Source organism: Giraffa tippelskirchi, chromosome 10 (assembly GCF_054371585.1).
Source record: "Giraffa tippelskirchi isolate mGirTip1 chromosome 10, T2T-mGirTip1v1.2.pri, whole genome shotgun sequence".
Taxonomy (NCBI): Eukaryota; Metazoa; Chordata; class Mammalia; order Artiodactyla; family Giraffidae; genus Giraffa; species Giraffa tippelskirchi.
In genome coordinates this window covers 116,801,515-116,827,133 of record NC_137284.1, presented here as the reverse complement: position 1 = coordinate 116,827,133, position 25,619 = coordinate 116,801,515, and the positions used below count along the sequence as shown (strand labels likewise).

The following is a 25,619-nucleotide window of genomic DNA, read 5'->3' as shown; positions in this document are numbered from 1 at the left end:
ACGGACAACTAGCCAATCTGATCACATGGACCACAGCCTTGTCTATCTCAATGAAACTAAGCCATGCCATGTGGGGCCACCCAAGATGGACAGGTCATGGTGGAGAGGTCTGACAGAATGTGGTCCACTGGAGAAGGGAATGGCAAACCACTTCACTATTCTTGCCTTGAGAACCCCATGAACAGTATGAAAAGGCAAAAAGATAGGACACTGAAAGATGAACTCCCCAGGTCGGTAGGTGGCTAATATGCTACTGGAGATCAGTGGAGAAATAACTACAGAAAGAATGAAGGGATGGAGCCAAAGCAAAAACAACACCCAATTGTGAATGGGACTGGTGATAGAAGCAAGATTTGATGCTGTAAAGAGCAATAGTGCATAGGAACCTGGAATGTTAGGCCCATGAATCAGGGCAAATTGGAAGTGGTCAAACAGGATATGACAAGAGTGAACATCAACATTCTAGGAATCAGTGAACTAAGATGGACTGGAATGGGTAAATTTAACTCAGATGACCATTATATCTACTACTGTGGTTAGGAATCCTTAAGAAAAAATGAGTAGCCATCATAGTCAATGAAACAGTCTAAAATGCAGTACTTGGATGCAATCTCAAAAATGACAGAATGATCTCTGTTCGTTTCTAAGGCAAACCATTCAATATCATGGTAATTCAAGTCTATGCTCCAACCAGTAACACCGAAGAAGCTGAAGTTGAACAGTTCTATGAAGACCTACAAGACCTTCTAGAACTAGCACCCAAAAAAGATGTCCTTTTCATTATAGTGGACTGGAATGCAAAAGTAGGAAGTCAAGAAACACCTGGCATAACAGGCAAATTTGGCCTTGGAGTACAGAATGAAGCAGGGCAAAGGCTAATAGAGTTCTACCAAGAGAACGCACTGGTCATAGCAAACACCATATTCCAACAACACAAGAGAAGACTCTACACATGGACATCACCAGATGGTCAACACCGAAATCAGATTGATTATATTCTTTGCAGCCAAAGATGGAGAAGCTCTATACAGTCAGCAAAAACAAGACCCGGAGCAGACTGTGGATAAGATCATGAACTGCTTATTGCCAAATTCAGACTGAAATTGAAGAAAGTGGAGAAAACCACTAGACCATTCAGATATGACCTTAATCAAATCCCTTATGACTATACAGTGGAAGTGACAAATAGATTTAAAGGACTAGATCTGATAGAGTGTCTGATGAACTATGGATGGAAGTTCATGACATTGTACAGGAGACAGGAATCAAGACCATCCTCAAGAAAAAGAAATGCAAAAAAGCAAAATGGCTGTCTGAGGAGGCCTTACAAATAGCTGGGAAAAGATGGGAAGTGAAATGCGAAGGAGAAAAGGAAAGATATGCCCATTTAAATGCAGAGTTCCAAAGAAGAGCAAGGAGAGATAAGAAAGCCTTTCTCAGCAATCAATGCAGAGAAATAGAGGAAAACAATAGAATGGGAAAGACTGGAGATCTTTTCAAGCAAATTAGAGATACCAAGGGAATATTTCATGCAAAGATGGGCTCAATAAAGGACAGAAATGGTAGGGACCTAACAGAAGCAGAAGATACTAAGAAGAGGTGGCAAGAATACACAGCAGAATTGTACAAAAAAGTTCTTCTCAACCCAGACAATCACGATGGTGTGATCAATCACCTAGAGCCAGACATCTTGGAATGTGAAGTCAAATGGGCCTTAGGAAACATCACTACGAACAAAGCTAGTAGAGGTGATGGAATTCCAGTTGAGCTATTTCAAATCCTGAAAGATGATGCTGTGAAAGTGCTGCACTCAATATGCCAGCAAATATGGAAAACTCAGCAGTGGCCACAGAGCTGGAAAAGGTCAGTTTTCATTCCAATCCCAAAGAAAGGCAATGCCAAAGAATGCTCAAACTGCCACGCAATTGCACTCATCTCACACGCTAGTAAAGTAATGCTTAAAATTCTCCAAGCCAGGCTTCAGCAATACATGAACCATGAACTTCCAGATGTTCAAGCTGGTTTTAGAAAAGGCAGAGGAACCAGAGATCAAATTGCCAACATCCACTGGATCATCGAAAAAGCAACAGAGTACCAGAAAATCATCTATTTCTGCTTTATTGACTATGCCAAAGCCTTTGACTGTGTGGATCACAATAAACTGTGGAAAATCCTGAAAGAGATGGGAGTACCAGACCACCTGACCTACCTTTTGAGAAACCTGTATGCAGGTCAGGAAGCAACAGTTAGAACTGGACATGGAACAACAGACTGGTTCCAAATAGGAAAAGGAGTACGTCAAGGCTGTATATTGTCACCCTGCTTATTTAACTTCTGTGCAGAGTACATCATGAGAAACGCTGGGCTGGAGGAAGTACAAGCTGGAATCAAGATTGGCGGGAGAAATATCAATAACTTCAGATATGCAGATGACACCACCCTTATGGCAGAAAGTGAAGAAGAACTAAAGAGCCTCTTGATGAAAGTGAAAGTGGAGAGTGAAAAAGTTGGCTTAAAGCTCAACATTCCGAAAACTAAGATCATGGCATCCGGTCCCATCACTTCATGGCAGATAGATGGGCAAACAGTGCAAACAGTGGCTCACTTTATTTTGAGGGGCTCCAAAATCACTGCAGATGGTGACTACAGCCATGAAATTAAATGACGCTTACTCCTTGAAAGGAAAGTTGTGAGCAACCTAGACAGCATATTAAAAAGCAGAGACATTACTTTGCCAACAAAGGTCCATCTAGTCAAGGCTATGGTTTTTCCAGTGGTCATGTATGGATGTAAGAGTTGGACTATAAAGAAAGCTTAGCACTGAATAATTGATGCTTTTGAACCATGGTGTTAGAGAAGACTCTTGAGAGTCCCTTGGACTGCAAGGAGATCCAACCAGTCCATCCTAAAGGAGATCAGTCCTGGGTGTTCATTGGAAGGTCTGCTGTTGAAGCTGAAACTCCAATACTTTGGCCACCTGATGCGAAGAGCTGACTCACTGGAAAAGACCTTGATGCTGGGAAAGATTGAGGGCAGGAGGAGAAGGGAACGACAGAGGATGAGATGGGTGGATGGCATCATTGACTCGATGGACATGGGTTTTGGTGGACTCAGGGAGTTGGTGATGGACAGGGAGGCGTGGCATTCTGTGGTTCATGTGGTTGCAAAGAGTCAGACACAACTGAGTGACTGAACTGAGATGGAATGAAGCAGCTTAGATTAGTACCAAGCCACAGCCAGCTGCTACTGCTGCTGCTTTTTAAAAAATAACCCCTCAATCCTTGACATGACTTGAGAAAGTCAAACTTATCGGACTGGTTCTCTCTAGGTGTGTTTTACTGTAGCATTTCTATTTTGTGCCTTAACCCTGTCCCTCTCTGAAGGCTAGTATTTGGAAACTCAGAATCCAAGAATTGACTGCTGTTTTGTTTTCTGCTTTCTGTTCCCTAAGGGAGCAATATGTGTAGGAATATTTAGATGGTTAAATGGGGGAGGGTCAAGAAGTAGAATAAAATACTGTGAATGAAAAACAGATCAGTTACTATGTATCAAGTTATGTTTTAATCACAGGATGTTATTAGAAGGGCTACAAAGAACCTTGCTGGAAAAGCATCTGGTCCCAAGCCATTGTCCAGACTTTATCCAGTTCCTCCCCACCATGCAGCCAAATCCCACTTCTCCCTTTGCTTATGGTATCTGATCTTATGGATCTCCCTCCCCTGTCTCTCCTGTTAATCTCCCATTTATCCTTCAAGGCCCAGGCTCCATTACATAAAGCCTTCTTCAATCCCTGCCTTCTATATATTGTGCCTCTATGATCCCACTTTGTCCTTTGACCTCATGTGATGGTTATTTGTATGCTTGTCTTCTCACTGTCTTCTCTTGCCCACCCGATGTAAGCTCCCTGCAACTATGTCCTCTCCTGTGGATGATCTCATCTCTGATGAGAGTTTGACTTTCATTTGAGTTCTGTGGTATCAAGCAACAGAAACAGGTTCTGGTTGGTTAAGTGAAAGGTAGGATTTAGTGGAATAATACATTTAATCAAAGAATTAGAAGAACAGATGAGCCACCATGTCTCTCAAAGGAGCAGCTCCAGGCCCCATGAATGGCAGAAAAGTTCAGAGGACCTAATCTCCAGTGCCTTGCTGGGAGCATGGCTCCACCCCTTCTGATCCCATGCTGAGTGCCTTTCAGTTCCCAGCTTTATGTTCCTGGGAAGAACTTTACTAGGTCATTTTCGGCCAGGTGCCCCCCTGGATCATTCATCATGAGGCCAGGGGCACAGAGTCATATCACACAGAAAGCGTTGGGACCACCTCTGTGTATCCAGGGATACAGTCGTGGTGTGGGGAGAGCAGTGGTAGGTTTCAAAATTTTGGCAGCTATTCTGCAATGTGTCTCTTGCAAAGTAGTCAATTAAGGGAGAGTTGAAGAGAATTGCAACAAATGCAGAAGCAGAGAATTAAGACCTAGTTTTGAAGTCATCCTAGTCTCAGGACCTCTAACCTATGGAAGCTGGTGCACATGGGGTCTTGTCTTCAGACAGTCCATCCATTAAAAAACATACTATTCCTGGAGCTTCAGGTGAGACAATCCTGCAAACGTTAGCATACTTACATACTGCTTATTTTTTTCATCTCATTCATTCATGACTTTTACACATTAAATTATTTTGTACATGAATCTACACTGAGAACAGATTTTCAGTTGGATCCTCTGATTTCTAACTCCATGACTTAGAATTATTTGCTTAATGACTCTGAGCCTTAGTTTCCTCAACTGCAAAATGTGAATAAGGTAATGCTTGTTTGGGGGATGAATTGAGAGGATATCAGTGTAAAGTTCAATGCCTGTAGTTTATTTTTAAAGTCATAGTAATTTTATAACTTCACATACCCATGTATTGTGCACTGATTGAAAAAAATACATAATGCATAAAGCCTACCATGAATTCAGTCATACATTTAAAAGAATTGGTATTTGAAAAGTAATAGTATGTATAAGTTCCATGAGTATGTGCCCAGTCCTGGCCAATTCTTATGTAATGAGGTGTTCCTATGTTGGGTGCATAGATATTTACAATTGTTATGCCTTCCTTTTGGACTGAGCCCTTGATCATTATGTAGTGTCCTTATCTCTTGTAATATTCTTTATTTTAAGATATATTTTGTCTGATATGAGGATTGCTGCCCCAGCTTTCTTTTGTTTCCCATTTGCATGAAATATATTTTTCCATCCTCACTTTCAGTCTATATGTGTCTTGAGGTCTGAAGTGGGTTTCTTGTGGACAGTATATATATATATGGGTCTTATTTTTTTATCCATTCAGCCAGACTGTGCCTTTGGTTGGAGCATTTAATCCATTTGTATTTAAAGTAATTATTGATATATATGTTACTATTACCATTTTCTTAATTGTTTGGGGTTGATTTTGTAGATCTTTTTTTCTCTTGTATTTCTTGACTCCGTCAGTTCAGTTCAGTTCAGTTCAGTCGCTCAGTCGTGTCCTACTCTTTGCAATCCCATGGACTGCAGTATGCCAGGCCTCCCTGTCCATCCCCAACTCCCGGAATTTACCCAAACTCATGTCCATTGAGTCAGTGATGCCATCCAACCATCTCATCCTCTGTCGTCCCCTTCTCCTCCTGCTCTCAATCTTTCCCAGCATCAGGGTCTTTTCAAATGAACCAACTCTTCGCATGAGGTGGCCAAAGTATTGGAGTTTCAGCTTCAACATTAGTCCTTCCAATGAACACCCAAGACTAATATAAGTCCCTTTAATATTTGTTCTAAAGCTGGTTAGGTGATGCTGAATTCTCTTAACTTTTGCTTGTCTGAAAAGCTTTTTATGTCTTTATCAATTCTGAATGAGATCCTTGCCAGGTACAGTAATCTTGGTTGTAGATTTTTCACTTTCAGTACCTTAAATATATCCTGCCATTCTCTTCTGGCCTGCAGAATTTCTGCTGAAAGATTAGCTGTTAAGCATGTGGGGTTTTCCTTGTACATTACTTGTTGCTTCTCCCTTGCTGCTTTTAATATTCTTTCTTTGTGTTTACTCTTTGTTCCTTTGATTAGTATGTGTCTTGGCATGTTTCTCCTTGGGTTTATCCTGTATGGGACTCTTTGTGCCTCTTGGACTTGACTGATTATTTCCTTTTCCATGTTGGGGAAATTTTCAACTATAATCGCTACAAGCATTTTCTCATACCCTTTCTTTTTCTCTTCTTCTTCTGGGACCCCTATAATTCAAATGTTGATGCTTTTGATATGGTCTCAGAGGTCTCTGAGACTTTCCTTGGTTCTTTTCATTCTTTTTACTTTATTCTGTTCTTCAGAAGTTATTTCCACCATTTTATCTTCCAGCTCACGGATTTGTTCTTCTGCTTCAGGTATTCTGCTATTGATTCCTTCTACAGTATTTTTAATTTTAGTAATTATGTTGTTTGTCTCTGTATGTTTATTCTTAAATTCTTCTAGGTCTTTGTTAATTGATTCTTGCATTTTCTCCATTTTGTTTTCAAGGTTTTTGATCATCTTTACTATCATTATTCTGAATTCTTTTTCAGGGAGTTTGCCTATTTCCTCTTCATTTATTTGGACTTCTGTGTTTCTAGTTTGTTCCTTCATTTGTGTAGTATTTCTCTGCTTTTTCATTATTTTTTTTTTAACTTATTGTGTTTGAGGTCTCCTTTTCCCAGGCTTCAAGGAAAGTTGAATTCTTTTCTTGAAGAAGGTTAAATTCTTTAGTCCTTTTGGTTTCTGCCCTCCTAAGGTTGGTCCAGTGGTTTGTGTAAGCTTCCTATAGGGTGAGATTTGTATTGAGTTTTTTGTTTGTTTGTTTGTTTTTCCTCTGATGGGCAAGGCTGAGTGATGTGGTAATGCTGTCTGCTGATGATTGGGTTTGTATTTTTTTGTTTGTTTCTTGTTTAGATGAGGCTTCCCTGGTGGCTCAGATGGTAAAGCATCTGCCTGCAATGCTGGAGACCCAGGTTTGATCCCTGGGTTGGGAAGATCCCCTGGAGAAGGAAATGGCAACCCATTCCAGTACTCTTGCCGGGAAAATCCCATGGATGGAGGAGCCTGGTAGTCTACAGTCCATGGGGTCACAAAGAGTCAGACATGACTGAGCGACTTCACTTTCACTGTAGATGAGGCATCCTGTACAGGGTGCTACTGGTGGTTGGGTGATGCTGGGTCTTTTATTCAAGCGGTTTCGTTTGTGTGAGTTCTCACTATTTGATACTCCCTAGGGTTAGTTCTCTGGTAGTCTAGGGTCTTGGAGTCAGTGCTCCCACTCCAAAGGCTCAGGGCTTGATCTCTTGATCACCTGCACAGATCTTTTCTATTTGCGTTCAAGCTGACAGAGAAGTCATCATATCTTTTTTGTGACAAGTCTCCAATGAAGCTGCCAGGCTCCCTCCACTCTCACTCTAGGAACCCAGGACTGCCTGAGCACAAGGGAAAGCCACCTTCCAGAGAGTCGTGGCCGATTCTTTGCGACCCCATGACTATAGCCTCCAGGCTCCTCAGTCCATGGGATTTTCCCAGCAAGAATAGTGGAGTAGTTTGCTGTTTCCTCCTCCAGGGTATCTTCCTAACCCAGGGATTGAACCCACATCTCCTGCATCTCCTACTTGGACAGATGGATTCTTTACCACTGGGAAGCCCCATGTGTAAGCGCCAGGTATTATATTCAGTGTCCTTGTGAGGTCTCAGATGTCATTAACTTATCTGAGACCTCTGGGGCTTTGGGAGCTGCAGGCTAAGGGTAGCTGCCTTGTGTGTTTTGTTCTTCTTACCTTTTGGCTGGGGTACACATACTAGGAATTTCTCCTAAAATGAGGGTCAACCCTCCCACCACCTCAGGGAGTTTGGGAGGCAGAAGCTTCTGCCCTTATTCCCACCCTAAATCCCTTGTGGGTAGGTAGAGTCTCACAGCTGGGCCCCTGCATTCTTGCTCTCATTATCTCTGAGCCCCTCATCCACAAGCCAGGGTGTGTACCCCACAGGGTAAGTTTCCTGAGGCTGGGTCTCCATGACCTCCAGGAGTGGCCTGCAGCTCTAGGGCTGATCTGCCTGCCTTTGCTTTCAGCCTCAAATCCAAACTGCATTCTCCATCCCAATTTTACCAGTGATAAAACTCATTTGGTTCCCAACTGTCTCCTGCATCCAGGTCTGGAAGCAGATGCTGTCAGTAGTATAACCATATCTTGTGGGAATGTTTACCTACTGAAGGCTGCTACTGTGGGCACTTGTGACTCTCTGCCCATGGACTGTCAGTCTGTACAGAAGGAGTTATTGGTGCTGCTGCTGCTAAGTCACTTCAGTCGTGTCCGACTCTGTGCGACCCCATAGATGGCAGCCCACCAGGCTCCTCTGTCCCTGGGATTCTCCAGGCAAGAACACTGGAGTGGGTTGCCATTTCCTTCTCTAATGCATGAAACTGAAAAGTGAAAGTGAAGTCGCTCAGTCGTGTCCGACTCTTAGCGACCCCATGGACTGCAGCCTACCAGGCTCCTCCATCCATGGGATTTTCCAGGCAAGAGTACTTGAGTGGGGTGCCATTGCCTTCTCCGGAAGGAGTTATTAGGTTGGTGTAAAAGTAATTGCACTTTTTGCATTGTTAAAATTTGCTTTTTGATATTGGAATACATTCTAAATAAATGTGGTTAGGTTACACATCATTTTAAGTGTATTTCTCTCTTTATATTTTTTGCTAATGAGTTATTACTTGCTGTTTATTTTATATTTATTTTAGACTATGGAAATGATATTAGACAAAAAGCAAATTTGAGTGATTTTCTTATTTGAGTTTCAAAATGGGTTGTAAAGCAGTGGAGACCACTCGCAGCATCAACAATGCATTTGGTCCAGGAACTGTTATCGACCATACAGTTAAGTTATGGTTCAAGAAGTTTTGCAAAGGACACAAGAGATTTGAAGATGAGGAGCATAGTGGCTGGCCATTGGAAGTTGACAACAATAATTGAAAGCCATCATTGAGGCTGATCCTCTTACAACTACAGGAGAAGTTGCCAAAGAACTCAACTTCGACCGTTCTATGGTCATTCTGCGTTTGAAGGAAATTGGGAAGGTGAAAAAGCTTAATAAGTGGGTGCCTTGTGAACTGGCCAGAAATAAAAAAAAATTGTCGTTTTGAAGGGTTGGTCTTCTCTTATGCTATGAAACAACAACAAACCATCTCTTTTTTTGTCTTTTTGTTTGTTTGTTTCCCTTGTTTTATTTTTTTAATAAATTTATTTATTTTAGTTGGGGGATAATTACTTTACAATATTGTAGTGATTTTTGCCATACATTGACATGAATCAGCCATGGGTTTACATGTGTTCCCCATCCTGAACCTCCCTCCCACCTCCCTCCCCATCCCATCCCTCTGGGTCATCCCATTGCCCCAGCCCTGAGCATTTGTCTCATGCATCGAACCTGGAATGGTGTTCTGTTTCACATATGATAATATACATGTTTCAGTGCTCTTCTCTCAGAACGTCCCACCCTCACCTTCTCCCTCAGCGTCCATAAGACTGTTCTATGCATCTGTGTCTCTTATACTGTCTCGCATATAGGGTTATCATTACCATCTTTCAAATTCCATATATATATGCATTAGTATACTGTATTGGTGTTTTTCTTTCTGGCTTACTTCACTCTGTATAATGGGCTCCAGTTTCATCCATCTCAATGGAACTGATTCAAATGTATTCTTTTTAATGGCTGAGTAATATTCCATTGTGTATATATACCACAGCTTCCTTATCCATTTGTCTGCTGATGGACGTCTAGGTTGCTTCCATGTCCTGGCTATTGTAAACAGTGCTGCGATGAACATTGGGGTACACGCGTCTCTTTCAATTCTGGTTTCCTCGGTGTGTATGCCCAGCAGTGGGATTGCTGGGTCATATGGCAGTTCTATTCCCAGTTTTTTAAGGAATCTCCACACTGTTCTCCATAGTGGCTGTACTAGTTTGCATTCCCACCAACAGTGTAAGAGGGTTCCCTTTTCTCCACACCCTCTCCAGCATTTATTGCTTGTAGACTTTTGGATAGCAACCATTCTGACTGGTGTGAAATGGTACCTCAACAACAAACCATCTCTTGATCAGATTGTGACGTGCAACGAAAAGTGGATTGCATACAACAACCAATGACAACCAGCTCAGTGGTTGGACAGAGAAGAAGCTCTAAAGCACTTCCCAAAGCCAACCTTGCACCAAAAGAAGGTCATGGTCACTGGTGGTCTGCTGCCCATCTGAGCCACTACAGCTTTCTTAATTTCAGCAAAACCATTACATCTGAGGGGTATGCTCAGTAAACCAATGAGATGCACTGAAAACCAACACCTGCAGCCAGCTTCAGTCAACAGAAAGCACCCAACTCTTCTCCACAACAATGCCTGACTGCACTTCACACAACCAGTGTTTCAAAAGACGAACAAATTGGGTTTTATCTCTCTTTACAAAGTTTTATCTCATCCGCCATATTCACCTGACCTCTTGCCAACCAGTCACCAACAACTCTCACCACTTCTTCAAGCATCTCTGCAACTTTTTTGCAGGGAAAACACTTCCACAATCAGCAGAATGCAGAAAATGCTTTCTAAGAGTTTGTAGAATCCCAAAGCATGGATTTTTATGCTATAAAAATAGGCACTTACTTCTCATTGGCAAAAATGTGTTGATTGTTATGGTTCCTATTTTGATGAATAAAGGTATGTTTGAGCCTAGTTATAATGATTTAAAATTCACAGTCCAAAACAATATTTGAATTTGCACCAACCTAATAGTATCCAGGAAGCAGCATCAAGCACATTGGAGAGGAATTGGTGTCTAAATTCCTCAACTTCTTGCCATCCAATGGGGAGAAATTTCCTGCCTCCCAAAGATGTCGCACAGATTGAGCTCCAGTTGCCCTCAGTGTAACAGACTTGGCCACAGACTTTACCTCCTTCCCTCCCTGTGTTCCTTTCCCATGCCTATTTGCATTTCCTAGGATCACCTTCCAAGAAAAGTACTTAGAGAAATATCCTTCTCAGTACTGGCTTCTGTGTATGCCTGCTAAGTCTCTTCAGCCGTGTCTGACTCTTTGTGACCCTATGGACTATAGCCTGCCAGGCTCCTCTGTCCAAGGGATTCTCCAGGCAAAATACTAGAGTGGATTGTCATGCCCTCCTGCAGGGGATCTTCCCGACCCAGGGATCAAACCAGCATCTCTTATGTCTCCTGCATTGGCAGGTGGGTTCTTGACCACTAGCGCCACCTGGGAAGCTGACTGGCTTCTCGAAGAGTCCAAATCAAGACAAAGGTTGTGATTAGTTGGCTCCCTCAAAATCACGGTATTATTTTTTTCTAAACAATTATGGATACAAAAATGTTTTTCAAATTTAACCATTAACTTAGGGATAGAGCAAAGCTGGTGAAAGGAAATTAACATTAAAGAAAAACAACCTATAGGCATTAGCTGATTTACATTAGGTAGTAGAAATGAACAATAAAACCAGGCACTTTCAGAGTTGGAAAGAACCTTGTCTATGATCTAATCTAACTTACTCATTTTATAGAAATGGAGATGGAGCTCAGAGGTCCCACAGACTCACCCAGTGCAACTAGGTCTCCTTTGGAGCCTCCCAGCTCTATGACCACCTGCTGCCCCAGACCACAGGCCATCCACTGATGTCAGCATTGCCTTCCTGGGGTCAACTATCATTTCCCTGTGCGTTGTCTTTTTCTCTGCCAGCTGGAGATCAGGGCATGGTGTCAGGAGCCAAGGCTATTTGTTAAGTTGTATCAGGGAAGGTCAACTTGCTCTACTCTTATGAAGGACCTGATACTTCAGGAGTTGGACCAGGATTTGGAAGGTTGGTGGTTCAGTTCTGTTCAGTCACTTAGTCATGTCTGACTCTTTGCAACCCCATGGATTGCAGCATGCCAGGCTTCCCAAGGTTGGTGGTAAGCCCACAATCATCCTATCCAAGGGCCATATCATCTCCAGCTCCAGCACTCCTCCCACATCCCAAAGAGCCTCCTATTCTTCTTTTGGTTCACCAGCTACCTCCCCCACCTACCGCTGTGACTACCCAAGCCCTAACCTCTACCCCAACTCCCTCCCTTCCTCACCCCAATCCAAAAGCTTTCAGAAGAAGCTTGTGTTTCAGTGCCTGTACCAGAAGTCACTTTAAATAAGCTTATCTTTCTATCCTCTGAAGCTTTGATAGGCTATTTAACAGCAGTAATTTGTCATTCACTGTGGGCAGTTTTGTATACATTCATCCAGCCTGGGGTTTGAGCTTTTTGTCCTTCTGGGGCTTGATCAAAACTTGAGGATTTTCCTCCCAACTCACTTTCCTCCTTTCACAAACAGTGCCTAGAATAAAATATTAATATATATTCTTAAATGATGCTGTCACCTGTCACTCAGAGGAAGGAACAATGAGCCAGGAAGCACTCACTGCTTGTTCTGGGTAACAACTGAGACTTTTGATAGTTAGTATTTTGTTGGCCCTATAGGAAGGTTAATCATTTAATTTGATTTATTGAGTAGTTTTGTGTTTCACTTATATGCTGAGAAAAGAGAGATGACAGAAGAGATTTGAGACTTGAGTAGAACTGCCTCTTAAAGCAGCTTCTTAGCCTCAACACTATTCACACTTTGTGAAGGATAATTCTTTGTTGTTGGGGGCTGTCTTGTGCCTTCTAGGGCACTCAGCAGCTTCTCTGGCCTCTCAATCCCAGTAACACACCCTACCCAGTTGTGACAACCAAAAGTGTCTCCAGACATTGCCAAATGTCCTCCAGGGGGCAATATAACCACTAGTTGAAAACCACTGCCTTTAGGGGCACCTAATATGGACTGTTCTGATGCTCCACCACCAAATAGCCTTCTGTTCCATTTCAACTTTTCCAGTAGGACTAACCCTTAATTAAGAAATTGCCATTTGTTGATGATCAGACATGGTTCTTTAGCTGCATCTGTAAACCCCTATATTTGATATAAGGTGATATAGCTTATAAATTTGTCTGTTGTTGTATTTCTTAGGTGAGTCCCTCTTCCAGAGACTCTCAAGGCCATTTTTTTAAGTTTCCAAATCTGTGAAACTGATAATCAAAACCTGCACCAAGGAACTTAGGCTGAAAGCCCTCAAACAGCAGTGCAAATAACTTGATCTTACATCCTGAGTAGGAAGAGTGGGCTTGGAGAAAGAGACAAGGAGTGATGAACAGATATCTAAGTTGAAGATCACATACTCTCTATCCTAACTTGACATGTATTTCTATAAACTAATTAGCTTGAATGAGATTGCTAAATAGGGGGATGATGGCACTATGACATGGAGGCTGTGTTAATTCATGTGTGTTTTTTCCCCAGAGTAGGGGAGCCAGAGAGGAGAGGGACAAGATTTAAAACCATCAACAGGATGAAAGAGTGTTTTGCTTGGCTGTGGGACTAAAAGAGCCCTTTTAGCTGTGTAACATTGCATTTGAACAGAAATGCCTACTGTCACAGGAAAATAAACCATGGATATATGTAAATATATGTAAATATATTTAAATATTATATATTTAAATATATTTAATATATAATAAATATTTAAATAATAAATAATAATATTATTATTTAAATAATATTTAAATAATAAATATTTAATATAAATATATATTTATATATTTACATATATATTTAAATATATATGTAAATATATGTAAATGTATGCCCCTTCTGTATCTATATGCCTACACAAATTAGCTAGCTTACAAATAGGTAATGAAGTACAGGGGAGCCTGGCATGCTGCAGCCAGCAGGGTCACAAAGAGTTGGATATGACTTAGTGACTGAACAATAACAACAACTAATATTATTAAAGGATGTTTTTGTTTAGTTAAAACCAGTGACATCCCTTGTAAAACTTTTTCTGAGCTTATAATCAGGTGAATATTCTCCCCATTTCACCTTAAATTCTATGTTTTCTCAAGCTATTTTTTCCCTCTGAACTTGAACAGCTCCCACAAACCATTGTCCTAAACAGTGATATGTTTTTAATATTGATAGATCAACTGCTGAGAGCAGGTCTTGTAACTTACAAGCTGATTGACAGTGTTCTGACGGTTCCAGTGTGACAGAGCCCAATAGAGTTAGTAGGACCATGTTCTGGCATGTCTCACGTGATGGAACCAGATAGAATTAGTAGGCCGGTATTCTGGTGTGTCCTGTATGATGACCCAGATGGAGTTAGTAAGACCCTGCTTCATGAGGCACAGCCTGAAAGACACATGGGTGACCTTATTTGGTAATTAGAACAGTCAGGTACTCAAGGGAGAGGAGAGCTGCCCATGATAATTTCCAGTTCTGGGAGACCTCCTCTGTCCCAGATTCAATGCTTCTGCAAGTTAGAGGTCATATCCCCATTTTATAGGAAATGTAGACTTGAAAGGAGTAAGTAACTTTCTCATGGAATACACACTCTAATTTCCAAGCTCTTAATATTATATGCTATCAAGGGATAGTGGAAGCTATATATGGGTATATGCAATTGATGTGAGTAGGGATAAAGACAAAAAAAAACCCCAAAACCTAATGATGGAATGTCAAGACTGACAAATAGGCCCAGTGATGTCACAACACGAAGGTCCTGGTAAGCATGAGTACTAGTGATTATAGACTTTTCTGCTTTCTTCTGTCATTTAGAGTATAAGTGAAATTTAGGCAATCTCTCACTTTCAGAAAATCTTGCCTGGATGACCAGAAAAAGATGAACCATGCTCCTATCTGAGCAGTTCGCGCAGGAAGCAGAGACTCATCGCTGAGGAAATCAGGGCTTCTCTGGGGAAAGTAAGTCCATGTCTCTTCCCATCACATATATGTTAATATTATGATGTAAACAGCTCCTGGTATCACACTCATGTCAGTTTTGCTAAGCATCATATTTTCAAATTTTATGGTCCAGATGGTGACAATCTGTGGCCAGGATGCTGCTGGGAGTTGACTGCAGGCAGAAAAGTTCCAGACAGGTCAGAGAAGATGACATGTCATCCATGTCAATATTTAAATAAATTCTTCCTGGTGCCTGAAACACTGCCTGGAGAGTGAACCCTTGATTAGCTTACATTCTGTTAACCAGTGTTCTCTACAAACTCACCCTGCACATCATTCCTCACATATGATTGATAGTTATGATGAAGATGCTGTGGGATTTCAAGAGAGAGTTAAAAATCACCCAAAAATGTTTAAATAAGGTTGACAAACATTATAGGGCTTAACTCACTTTTTTTTAATTTCCTTACTTTAATGTTTAGAAACTAGTTCTAAAGTTCTCCTCTTAAAGTACAACCATGACAGTTCAAATTATAGAGTTGTAATAGTGAAAGAAAAATACAGTGATTCCTAGAAGGAAAAGTAGGGTATTCTTTGCTGTTCATCTTCACTAAGAAAGGGATAAAAACAAAATACAACTGAGAACTTGGAAGTATGCACCCTGAATCATTGTGACAAAATGTGATATTTAAGGGTCTGATGTTTGAGTTGGTGCCTCACAAATCCATCTGAGTGATTTTCATTGTTTATATCGAATTCCAAATGAATTAATAAAAAGGAACATGACCATGACTACAAAGACAGGTTAGACACCAGAATGATGCCTTCTTATCAAATGCACATACTAAGCATTAAAACATATAAGGTTAGAAAGAAAATGATAAAGTGTCATTGTATTGTTGACAAAGAAGAGTAAAGAGCAACAGTCTGCTGCCTCAGCGTTTGGAAGCACAATCCTGGTTCATTTCTTTACTTCTTTTTCTATATAAACACTGAAAAACAAATGTATGCAATAGGATCAGCAGAAATGGCCACAGGAAGCAGAGTTGTGTAGGAAAACCTGGACTGTAATTGACGAATTGCTGGAGGCTTAGTGTATACAAGTCTGAGAGTTGAAAACTCCTGATGGACCCAGTCATATGGGGACCTCCACAGTATTGTGAGATTTACCTCCTGAAGCTTGACCAGATTCCCACAACAAATATGGGAGGAATATTGTCTCATGTTTCTGGCAGAGGGAGGGGAAAAGAAATCTTTGTGAAAGACCCTAGAACATTTTATTCTTCTAAACAAGCCTGCCCTCAGCAGAAACTAGTTAATCAGAGCCTAACATGCTAGGGAATCATCAGAGTCCTACTGACCTGGGGGAAAGGAAATACCCAACTCAAGCCTGCTCTAGCCATCCTATTATATTTAAAGGGAGAAAAAAATTGAAAAGCACTTGTGAAGTTCACAGTCTCACTTAGAAACTGAGACCTAATCACAGGACCAAAGAATACTTCCTTTCCCCCATATCTAACCACTACATCACTAAAGTCCTATTTATAGCAGCTCCTTTTGCCTGGTACATCATGTCTGGCTATCAAGAAAAAATTACAAGGCAAAAAACACAATTTATAAGAGACAGAGCAATCATCAGAACCAGACATGGCAAGGATATTGGAATTATCAGACCAAAGATTTAAAACATGGTATGATTAATACACTTAGGGCTCTAATGGATAACGTGGATAGCATACATGAACAGATGGGCAATGTAAACAGAGAGAAGAAATCCTAAGAAAGAACCTAAACAAATGCTAGAGATCAATTATACTGTAACAAACATAAAGAATGCCTTTAATAGGCTTGTTAGTAGACTGGACACAGCTAAGGAACAATGCTCTGCACTAGAGGATATAACAATTCAGGCTCCAGCCAAAAGATTGCTCTTGTAAGGTCCCTGGATTTCTTAAGAACAGTTGACAATATATTTCTCTCTTAACAGGAGAGTTTGGAGGAATAATTAGTAATAAACTGTGCAAAAGCTTACCACTAATCTTGAAAAAATTTTTTCATGGTAACCATTAACTTTAAGCATGTACTTCTGGCAAAGTAGTACTTTTTTTTGTTCCGGTAGTACTGGCACTTTTTTCACCAGAAAAGTGCCACACTTTTATCTTGGATAAGTAATAAAGGTTATATGTGCTCAGATAATGTGCAATAGAAGTATTTTCTTTGACAGAGACTCCTGGAAAAATCATATTTAAAAAGACTAGTTTGTTCTAAGTAAACATATTCCACCGTGTGTCTCCCACTGAAGCAATGAGGAACTGTTGGAGGGCTCTGAAAAGCAGTACTATTTAGAGGAAATTTACACCATTACATGCTTACATTGGAAAAGAAAAAAAATTCTTTAATCAATACACTTTCTTCTTAAGAAACTAGAAAACAACAACAAAATAAAACCTAAGCAAGTAAAAGAAAGGAAATAATAAAGAGCAGAAATCAATGAAATTGAAAACAGGTAAACCAGTGAAACAAAAGGTTTTTTGAAAGAGCAATGAAATTGATAAGCCTCAAATAAGACTGATAAGAAAGAGAGAAAGAACTTACCATTATCATAAATGAAGAAAGGGAAATCATTACAAGTCCCACAGACATTAGAAGGACAATAGGCAATACTATCAACAACTGTACAAAGATAAACTTAACAACCTAGATTAAATGGAACAATTCCTCAGCCATGATAAAATAGATAACTTGTAGTACTATATCTGTTTTAGAAATTAATTTGTGGTTAAAGGCCTTCTGAAAATGAAATCTGCAGGCTGAGACTGGTTTCATGGGTGAATTCTATCAAAAATCTAAATAACATTAGTTCTACACACTTTCTTCCAGAAAACAAAAGACGAGGGAATATTTTCCAGCTTATTTTATGAGGCCAACATTTCCATAATACTAAAACCAGACAAAGACATTTCAAGAAAGCTACAGACCAAAGTCCCTCATGAATATACACACAATCCTCCTCAACAAAATACTTCAGTAATATCCATCAGTGAAATAAAATCCAGCAATGTGAGAGAAAGAACAATATGCCATGGCAAGTGCAATTTGTCCCTAAAATGCAAGAGCAATTCAGTATTCAAAAATCAAAGTAATCCATCAAATTAACAGTCTAAAGAAGAGAAAACACATGGTGATATTCATTTGTGCAGAAAAAAAGAATTGTAGAAATGTGTATCCAAAAAACTAAAGTTAAAAAAAATCTCTGAGATATCATTTAGGCCACCAGCATTCTTTCAAGTGAGATAATATGTAATCATCTCAGCTAGATTCTATTACTAAAGATGGAGATTCCACAGTCTCTCTTGATGACAGTCCTAGGACCAAGCAGCCCTGGCCTCCCTTTCCACCATCCCTTTCCCACCTCTCTTAGATTTCCTTCCCACCCTGTCTCTGTGTGTGTTCACTTTTAAACTTGTTCCCAGAAAATATTCTCATGTCAACCACTGGATATGAGACAGAGAATTACTTTGTCCCAAGCTCTTTGCATTTTAAGTCTTCATTCTAAATATGGAATAAAAGTTTCTTTCTCCTTTTGAGGGATTTGCAGCACCTAGCAGAAAGGAATATCCCAAACTAATGATATCAGAAGTCAGAATGGGAGTCAATGGGTTACCATGTACTGCCAAGGTTGAAGGCTCATACTCTCCAGGTATATGGTGCTTTTTGATGATGGAGTGAATCCTTACAGGAATGGACCACATTATTAAAGAACTACCATTGAAGTCATTAAGGTGATGTATTGTCTCAACTGCTAAAGACCTTTAAACCATACCCTACTCGGAACCTCAGAGAAAATATAGCCACAAATGGTTTTTAGGTGCTCTCAAGAGAGCTGAATGAATCTATTTTTGGTTCCAGTGAAGAAGTTAATAGTTTTTGCCCCAGTAAGAGTTCCATCACTTTTTCTATGACTTGTCTATTTGCCACCAGTGAGTGAATTTTACATTCCCAGAATTGAAGGCAGTTAAGGAACATCCTGAGAGGTGGAAAGATTATGCACAATAAAACAGAAAGCCTTATGATTCAAATAAACATTTGTAAAACAAAGAAACAGTCACTGTAGCAACCTGAAGAGAAGAGTGGAAAGTAACTGTCATCAATGTTTAATTGAAATGGAGAGCCTCACTCTCTCACTCATTGTCTTGCAGGAAGAAATATATATCTTAAATATGCCAAGATAATTCAGACCTGCCTTTGTAACTGTGAATTTAAATAACAATGGCATTAGCTTGTCATCTCTAATTTTCTCACTTGCACCTTTTTCTGGAAGCCCTTGTTAATATTTGTCAAATTCATGTCTTTTAAAGTAATTACTGTTGTTACAACTTAATCAATGGGTCTTTAAACAGTTTTGCTGAATTATGGGGTTAGTTTAATTGTACTAGAATTATCTGCTGTAATTCTACACAGAAACTGAGGGTGAAATAGAAAACTTAATTTTTTTCTACCAAATTCTCACAACATTATAATAGATAAAAGTTATTACAGCAAAAATTGCACTTCTAGAGCATTTCCCAAGCCATTACAAAATGTTTTTTATAAGGAGAAGAAGGATATTATCAGTTTACCTTGAGAAAGTACTATGTGTTGCAAGAACTAAAAGAAGCAGAAAAGAATCCTCAATGGATGCTAAGTGGATATTTATATAGTCTCAAAGTTGTTGTTGTTCAGTCACCTAGTTGTCCGACTGTTTGCAGCCGCATAAACTGCAGCACGCCAGGCTTCCCTGTTCTTCACTATGTGCTGGAGTTTTCTCAAACTCATGTCCATTGAGTCAGTGATGCCATCCAACCATCATTCATCCTCTGTCATCCCCTTCTCCTCCTGCCTTCAATCTTTCCCAGCATCAGGGTCTGCTCCAATGAGTTGGCTCTGTGGATCAGGTGGCCAAAATATTGGAGCTTAAACTTCAGCATCACTCCTTCCAATGAATATTCAGAGTTGATTTCCTTTAGGAGTAACTGGTTTGATCTCCTTGCTGTCCAAGGAACTCTCAAGAGTCTTCTCCAGTACAGTCTGAAAGCATCAATTCTTCAGTGTTCAGCCTTCTTTATGATCCAACTCTCACATCCGTCCATAAGTACTGGACACATGGCTTTGACTATGCAGACCTTTGTCAGTAAAATGATGTCTCTGCTTTTTAATACACTATCTAGGTTTGTCATAGTTTTTCTTCCAAAGAGCAAATGTCTTTTAATTTCATGGCAGCAGTCACTGTCTGCAGTGATTTTGGAGCCCAAGAAAATAAAGGTCTGTCACTGTTTCCATTTTTTTCCCATCTATTTGGATGGGACTGGATGCCATGATCTTAGTTTTTTTGAATGTTGAGTTTTAAGCCAGCTTTGTCACTCTCCTGACTTTATTTTTCTGGACTCCAAAATCACTGCAGATGGTGATTTCAGCAATGAAATTAAAAGATGATTACTCCTTGGAAGGAAAGTTATGACCAACCAAGACAGCATACTAAAAAGCAGAGACATTACTTTGCCAACAAAGGTCTGTCTAGTCAAGGCTATGGTTTTTCCAGTGGTCATGTATGGATGTAGAGTTGGACTATAAAGAGATCCGAGTGCCGAAGAATTGATGCTTTTGAACTGTGGTGTTGGAGAAGATTCTTGAGAGTCCCTTGGACCTCAAGGAGATCCAACCAGTCCATCCTAAAGGAGATCAGTCCTGGTTGTTCATTGAAAGGACTGATGTTAAAGCTGAAACTCCAGTATTTGGCCACCTGATGCGAAGAGCTGACTCATTTGAAAATACCCTGATGCTGGGAAAGATTGAGGGCAGGAGGAGAAGGGGACGACAGAGGATGAGATGGTTGGATGGCATCACCGACTCGATGGACATGAGTTTGGGTGGACTGAGGGAGTTGGTGACGGACAGGGAGGCCTGGCATGCTGCGGTTCGTGGGGTTGCAAAGAGTCGGACATGAATGAGCGACTGAACTGAACTTTCACCTTCATCAAGAGGCTCGTTAGTTCCTCTTCACTTTCTGTCATTAGAAAGCAGTCATCTGCATATCTGAGGTGGTTGATATTTCTCCCGGCAATCTTGATTCCAGTTTATGCTTCAACCAGCCCAGTATTTCACATGATGTACTCTGCATATAAGTTTAATAGGCAGGGTGATAATATACAGCCTTGATGTACTCCTTTCTCAGTTTTGAACTAGCCCATTGTTCCATTCTAATTGTTGCTTCTTGACCTGCATACAGGTTTCTCAGGAGGCAGGTAAGGTAGACTGGAAGAAAATTCCCTTCTCTTTAAGAATTTTCCACAGTTTGTTGTGATCCACATAGTCAAAGGCTTTAGCATAGTCAATGAAGCAGAAGTAGATGATTTTCTGGAATTCTCTTGCATTTTCTATGATTCAATGGATGTTGGCATATTGATCTCTGGTTCCTCTGCCTTTTCTAAATTCAGCTTGTACATCTGGAATTTCTTGGTTCACATAGCAAAAGACAAAGGAGAAAGGGAAATATATACCCAACTGAATGCAGAGTTCTAAAGGACAGCAAGGAGAGATAAGAAAACATTCTTAAGTGAACAATGTAAAGAAATAGAGGAAAGCAATAGAACAAGAAAGACTAGCAATCTCTTTGAGAAAATTAGAGATACCAAGGGAATATTTCTTGCAAAAATGGGCACAATAAAGGACAGAAATGGTAAGGATCTATCTAACCAAAGCAGAAGAGATTAAGAATAGGTGGCAAGAATGCACAGAAGAACTGTACAGAAAAGGTCTTAGTGACCCAGATAACCAAGATGGTATGGTCACTTACATAGAGCCAGACATCCTGGAATGTGAAGTCAAGTGGGCCTTAGGAGGCATTACTACCAACAAAGCTAGTGGAGTTGATGATATTCCAGCTGACCTATCTCAAATCCTAAAAGATGATGCTGTTAAAGTGCTGCACTCAATATGTCAGTCAATTTGAAAAACTCACCTGTCGCCACAGGACTAGAAAATGTCAGTTTTCATTCCAACCAAAGAAGGACAATGCCAAAGAATATTCAAGCTACTGTATAATTGTGTTCATTTCACTTGCTAGCAAGATAATGCTCAAAATCCTTCAAGCTAGGCTTCAACAGTCTCAAAGTACCTTCCCACAAGCTACTTATTAATTTCAAGGGAAGAAACAGTAACATCACAGTGGAAAAAACCTAAACTGAGTAATCAAAGAGAACAATACCAGTAATGGAACAAACACAAATCTCATGTCTCCCGTTGTGATACACTGAGAAGGACATGACATCATCCTCTGGTCTTCCTACCTGATATACATCAGTTCAGTTCAGTTCAGTTGCTTAGTCGTGTCCAGTATTGGAGTTTCAGCTTCAACATCAGTCCTTCCAATGAACACCCAGGATTGATTGATCTCTTTTAGGATGGATTGATTGGATCTCCTTGCAGTCCAAGGGACTCTCAAGAGTCTTCTCCAACACCACAGTTCAAAAGCATCAATTCTGCGGCGCTCAGCTTTCTTCACCGTCCAACTGATATACATAACTTAAGTCTAATCATGAGGAAATACTGGGCAAATTCAAACTACGGGCACTGTACAAAATAACTCACCAGTACTCATCAAAATTGTGAAGTTCATGAAAGTTTAAAGACGTTTAAAATGTGTATACTGGATTTTTTCTCTAAATACACTAGAGGATAGTGTAATGATAATGATAATTTTCTGATTTTGTCATTTAAACAGTGGTTATATAATGTCTCTTTTTTAAAGAATAATGAAGCTTGACGTATTTAGGAGTAAATGCCGTTAACTTGATTTCAAGTGTTCATTAAAATATATACTTATATATTTTACATATACGTATGTATACAGAGAGAGGATGATAAAGAAATATTGGTAAAATACCAACATTTGAAGAATCTGGGTGAATGGTATTGAGTCGTTCTTTGTAACTGCTGTCTTTTATGGCTGTAATTATGTTGAAATACAAGTTAGAAAATAAAGGAGGCAGAACTCTCCATGCTTTAAGGGCAGTAAGATGCGAAGGCATAATGGCAGTTTCTGTAATGCTTAGCCATCTGGTACATCTGGAGAGTGTAGGAAGGTCCTGCTAAATTGGGAAAGACTTTAAGAGGAAAGCTTGACCAGTGCACAGTGGAAGCACATGAGTGTAAATCTTCTTTTGATTTACAAATCAAGGCACTGAGAGTTTGTGCAACTGTGGAGATTTGAACTCAAGTTGCTATAGCCATTTTTCATCCTATACCTCCAATGAGTTTAGTCAAAAGAAAACACTGAGATTTTCTTCTAACACATCCTGTTTGGATTATATCAGTTAAAATAGTATGATTTTTGACACTGTGAACTATATAAGAAATAATGTCACTTGCTGTTGCTATTATTTGTGAACATCCACATAAATAAGTACAAAATTCAATAAATAAGAATGTTTTACCAGTCAGTCATGGTCTATAGAGGGAGGCTTCCCTGGTGGCTCAGATGGTAAAGAATCTGCCTGCAATGAAGGAGATCCCAGTTTGGTCCTGGGTTGGGAAGATCGCCTGGAGAAGGGAATGACAACCCACTCCAATATTCTTGCCAGGAGAATTCCTTGGACAGAGGAGCCTGGCAGGCTACAGTCCATGGGGTTGCATAAAGTTGGACATGACTAAACATACACACATGGATGGTCTATAGAAATATACTCATAATAAAATGAATGAAATTACTGCTCTCTTCTATGTATCCAGGATGTATTTTTATCCATTTCTAGATGCTTAGAAAAGTTGCTTTCATAGAACTGACCCTAAAATCTGTTGGGAGAGATTATCTTAAGTGTGCATTTCTTTCAACTGCCTTAGTCAGAACCTGTAGGGACCAATTTCTGGATAAAATAAATCTCTATCCAGTGGAAAAGTGATTCAGCTGCTGATCAATTGCTCATTGGTTCCAGCTCTTGCATGTTATCTTGACTCTGTATAGACCCATATCTCTTACACATCTTTCTCATCAAATCATAGCTATCAATATCATCCCAAGCTTAGTGTGTAAGATTTATGACAGAATATTTAGTTTAACAAATATGTATTATCTACTATATGCTTGACTTTATGCTAGTTTATATGAAATGTGTTTATGTAAAAAAATCATTTAAAATGGAAAAGAAAAAATATAATTACTTAGAATGGTTAAGTCTCACATGCCACCTTGTATAGGTAGAAAGTATAGCTTCAAATCGAAGGCAGGAGGGGGTTACATTAGCAGAGAAGGGCTATAGAGCACATAGGCCACATCAATCCCATTGCGGGGGTGGGGAGCCGGTGTGGGGTGCAGTGAAGAAAGGGAAGGGAGAGTGATATGCCCAGGGATAGTAAAGTTAGAGAAAAATTTTTTTCTTATTTGACTAAGGATAAGTCTCTAAGATTTAAGTAAAATAAAGGAAGGTAAGTGGCACAACAACCCCAACCACCAATAGAAGAAATTAGGTGAGTTATAGAGAATACTTGGGCCCCAAGGGAAACTTGAAATTTTAAGTATTTATGCTTGGGGAGAAGATTCACTACTCACCACCTTCCACTTCTCACCCCCCATCTCCCCCTCCACCTCCCCCCACCATTAACTAATTTTTGAAGGTATTTAAGTAGGAACTGGTGACAAATGAGTGCCCAAAACAGCAGATGTTACAGCTACACCATGAGATGAAATATGGAGAGTCTCCTCCTTTCAGCCCTGTTGAAACCACAACACAATAAACGAGGTACATATTCAGAGAAAGAGGAGAATGACTATCTTCCTGTTCCTATGTTAGGCTTGTAGGCAGTGTACTTTCTGGGTAATGCCTCATGTCTTAAAAACAACACACAAAAAAACTGCTTGAGGCTATTGTGTCATCAGAAAATTATACTCAAACTGTGTAATATGTGATTACTGAAAGCTCTCATGGCCATGAGCAGAGCCCTGGCTTGTTTATAGCACCTTTATTTTCTTATATTTGTCACAATTTACTCTCATATGGAAGTGCATTTTTTATAAAGGTAACCATACTATTTCATCCACAAGAAGGCTTTATCAGTAGAGCTATAATTGGTGAGTGGACCTCTAAAATTACTCATACATAGAACTATTGCATTAGTGTAGCCAGAATGCAAACCCACTCACCCGGAAAACAGAAATTACTTGGGGCGGAAAGTCCTTCTGCTGTGGTAAGGATGAACCCTTTTCTCATTTCAGTTTTATTTCCCCTTGAGCTTTAGTCCCATATCTCTGAAAAGCTCTGTTAATTTATTTTTAAATCACCAAAATATAATGACTTTAGGTACTTGCCCAGAATACCAATTCCATAAAATTTCCATATGTATGTACATTTTGTGGTCAACAGCCAAATGCAAACTTTAGTTACAGGCAATCTATGATGCTACAAAGTGAAATTTCTCTCCTCATTGATTAAGGAGTCAAGCCCTTTTCTCTTTTTGTTACAGTGGGTGGAAGAAATAAGAGTAGCTCAGTTCAAGCCACAAGAGTTCCTTTATTAATCTTTTTTAATTATTATTATTTTTACAAATTTCATTGGAGCATAGTTGATTTATAATATTGTGTTAGAATTCAGCAAAGTGAATCAGTTGTACATATACATATTTCCACTCCTTTTTTTAGATTCTTTTCCCATTTAGGCCATTACAGACTACTGAGTAGAGTTTCCTGTGCTATACAGCAGGTTCTTATTAGTTATCTATTTTATGTATAGTAGTGTGTATATGTCAATCTCAGTCTTTCA

The 25,619-nt window shown here is 39.8% G+C and overlaps 1 protein-coding gene across 41 annotated transcripts in view; it reads left to right on the top strand.

Moving 5' to 3' along the window:
- The window catches only part of NPY (neuropeptide Y), a 248,678-nt gene that overhangs the window by 181,625 nt on the left and 41,434 nt on the right, over positions 1-25,619 (top strand). For 37 of the 41 annotated variants that reach the window (XM_081533938.1, XM_081533974.1, XM_081533946.1 and 34 more), the window contains one exon: positions 14,740-14,847. The gene's annotated coding sequence lies outside the window, so the exon portion shown is untranslated. Of the gene's footprint in view, positions 1-11,757; positions 11,879-13,895; positions 13,947-14,721; positions 14,848-25,619 lie in introns of those variants that run through there. The other 4 variants (XM_081533948.1, XM_081533972.1, XM_081533973.1 and 1 more) reach the window with 3 other exon arrangements.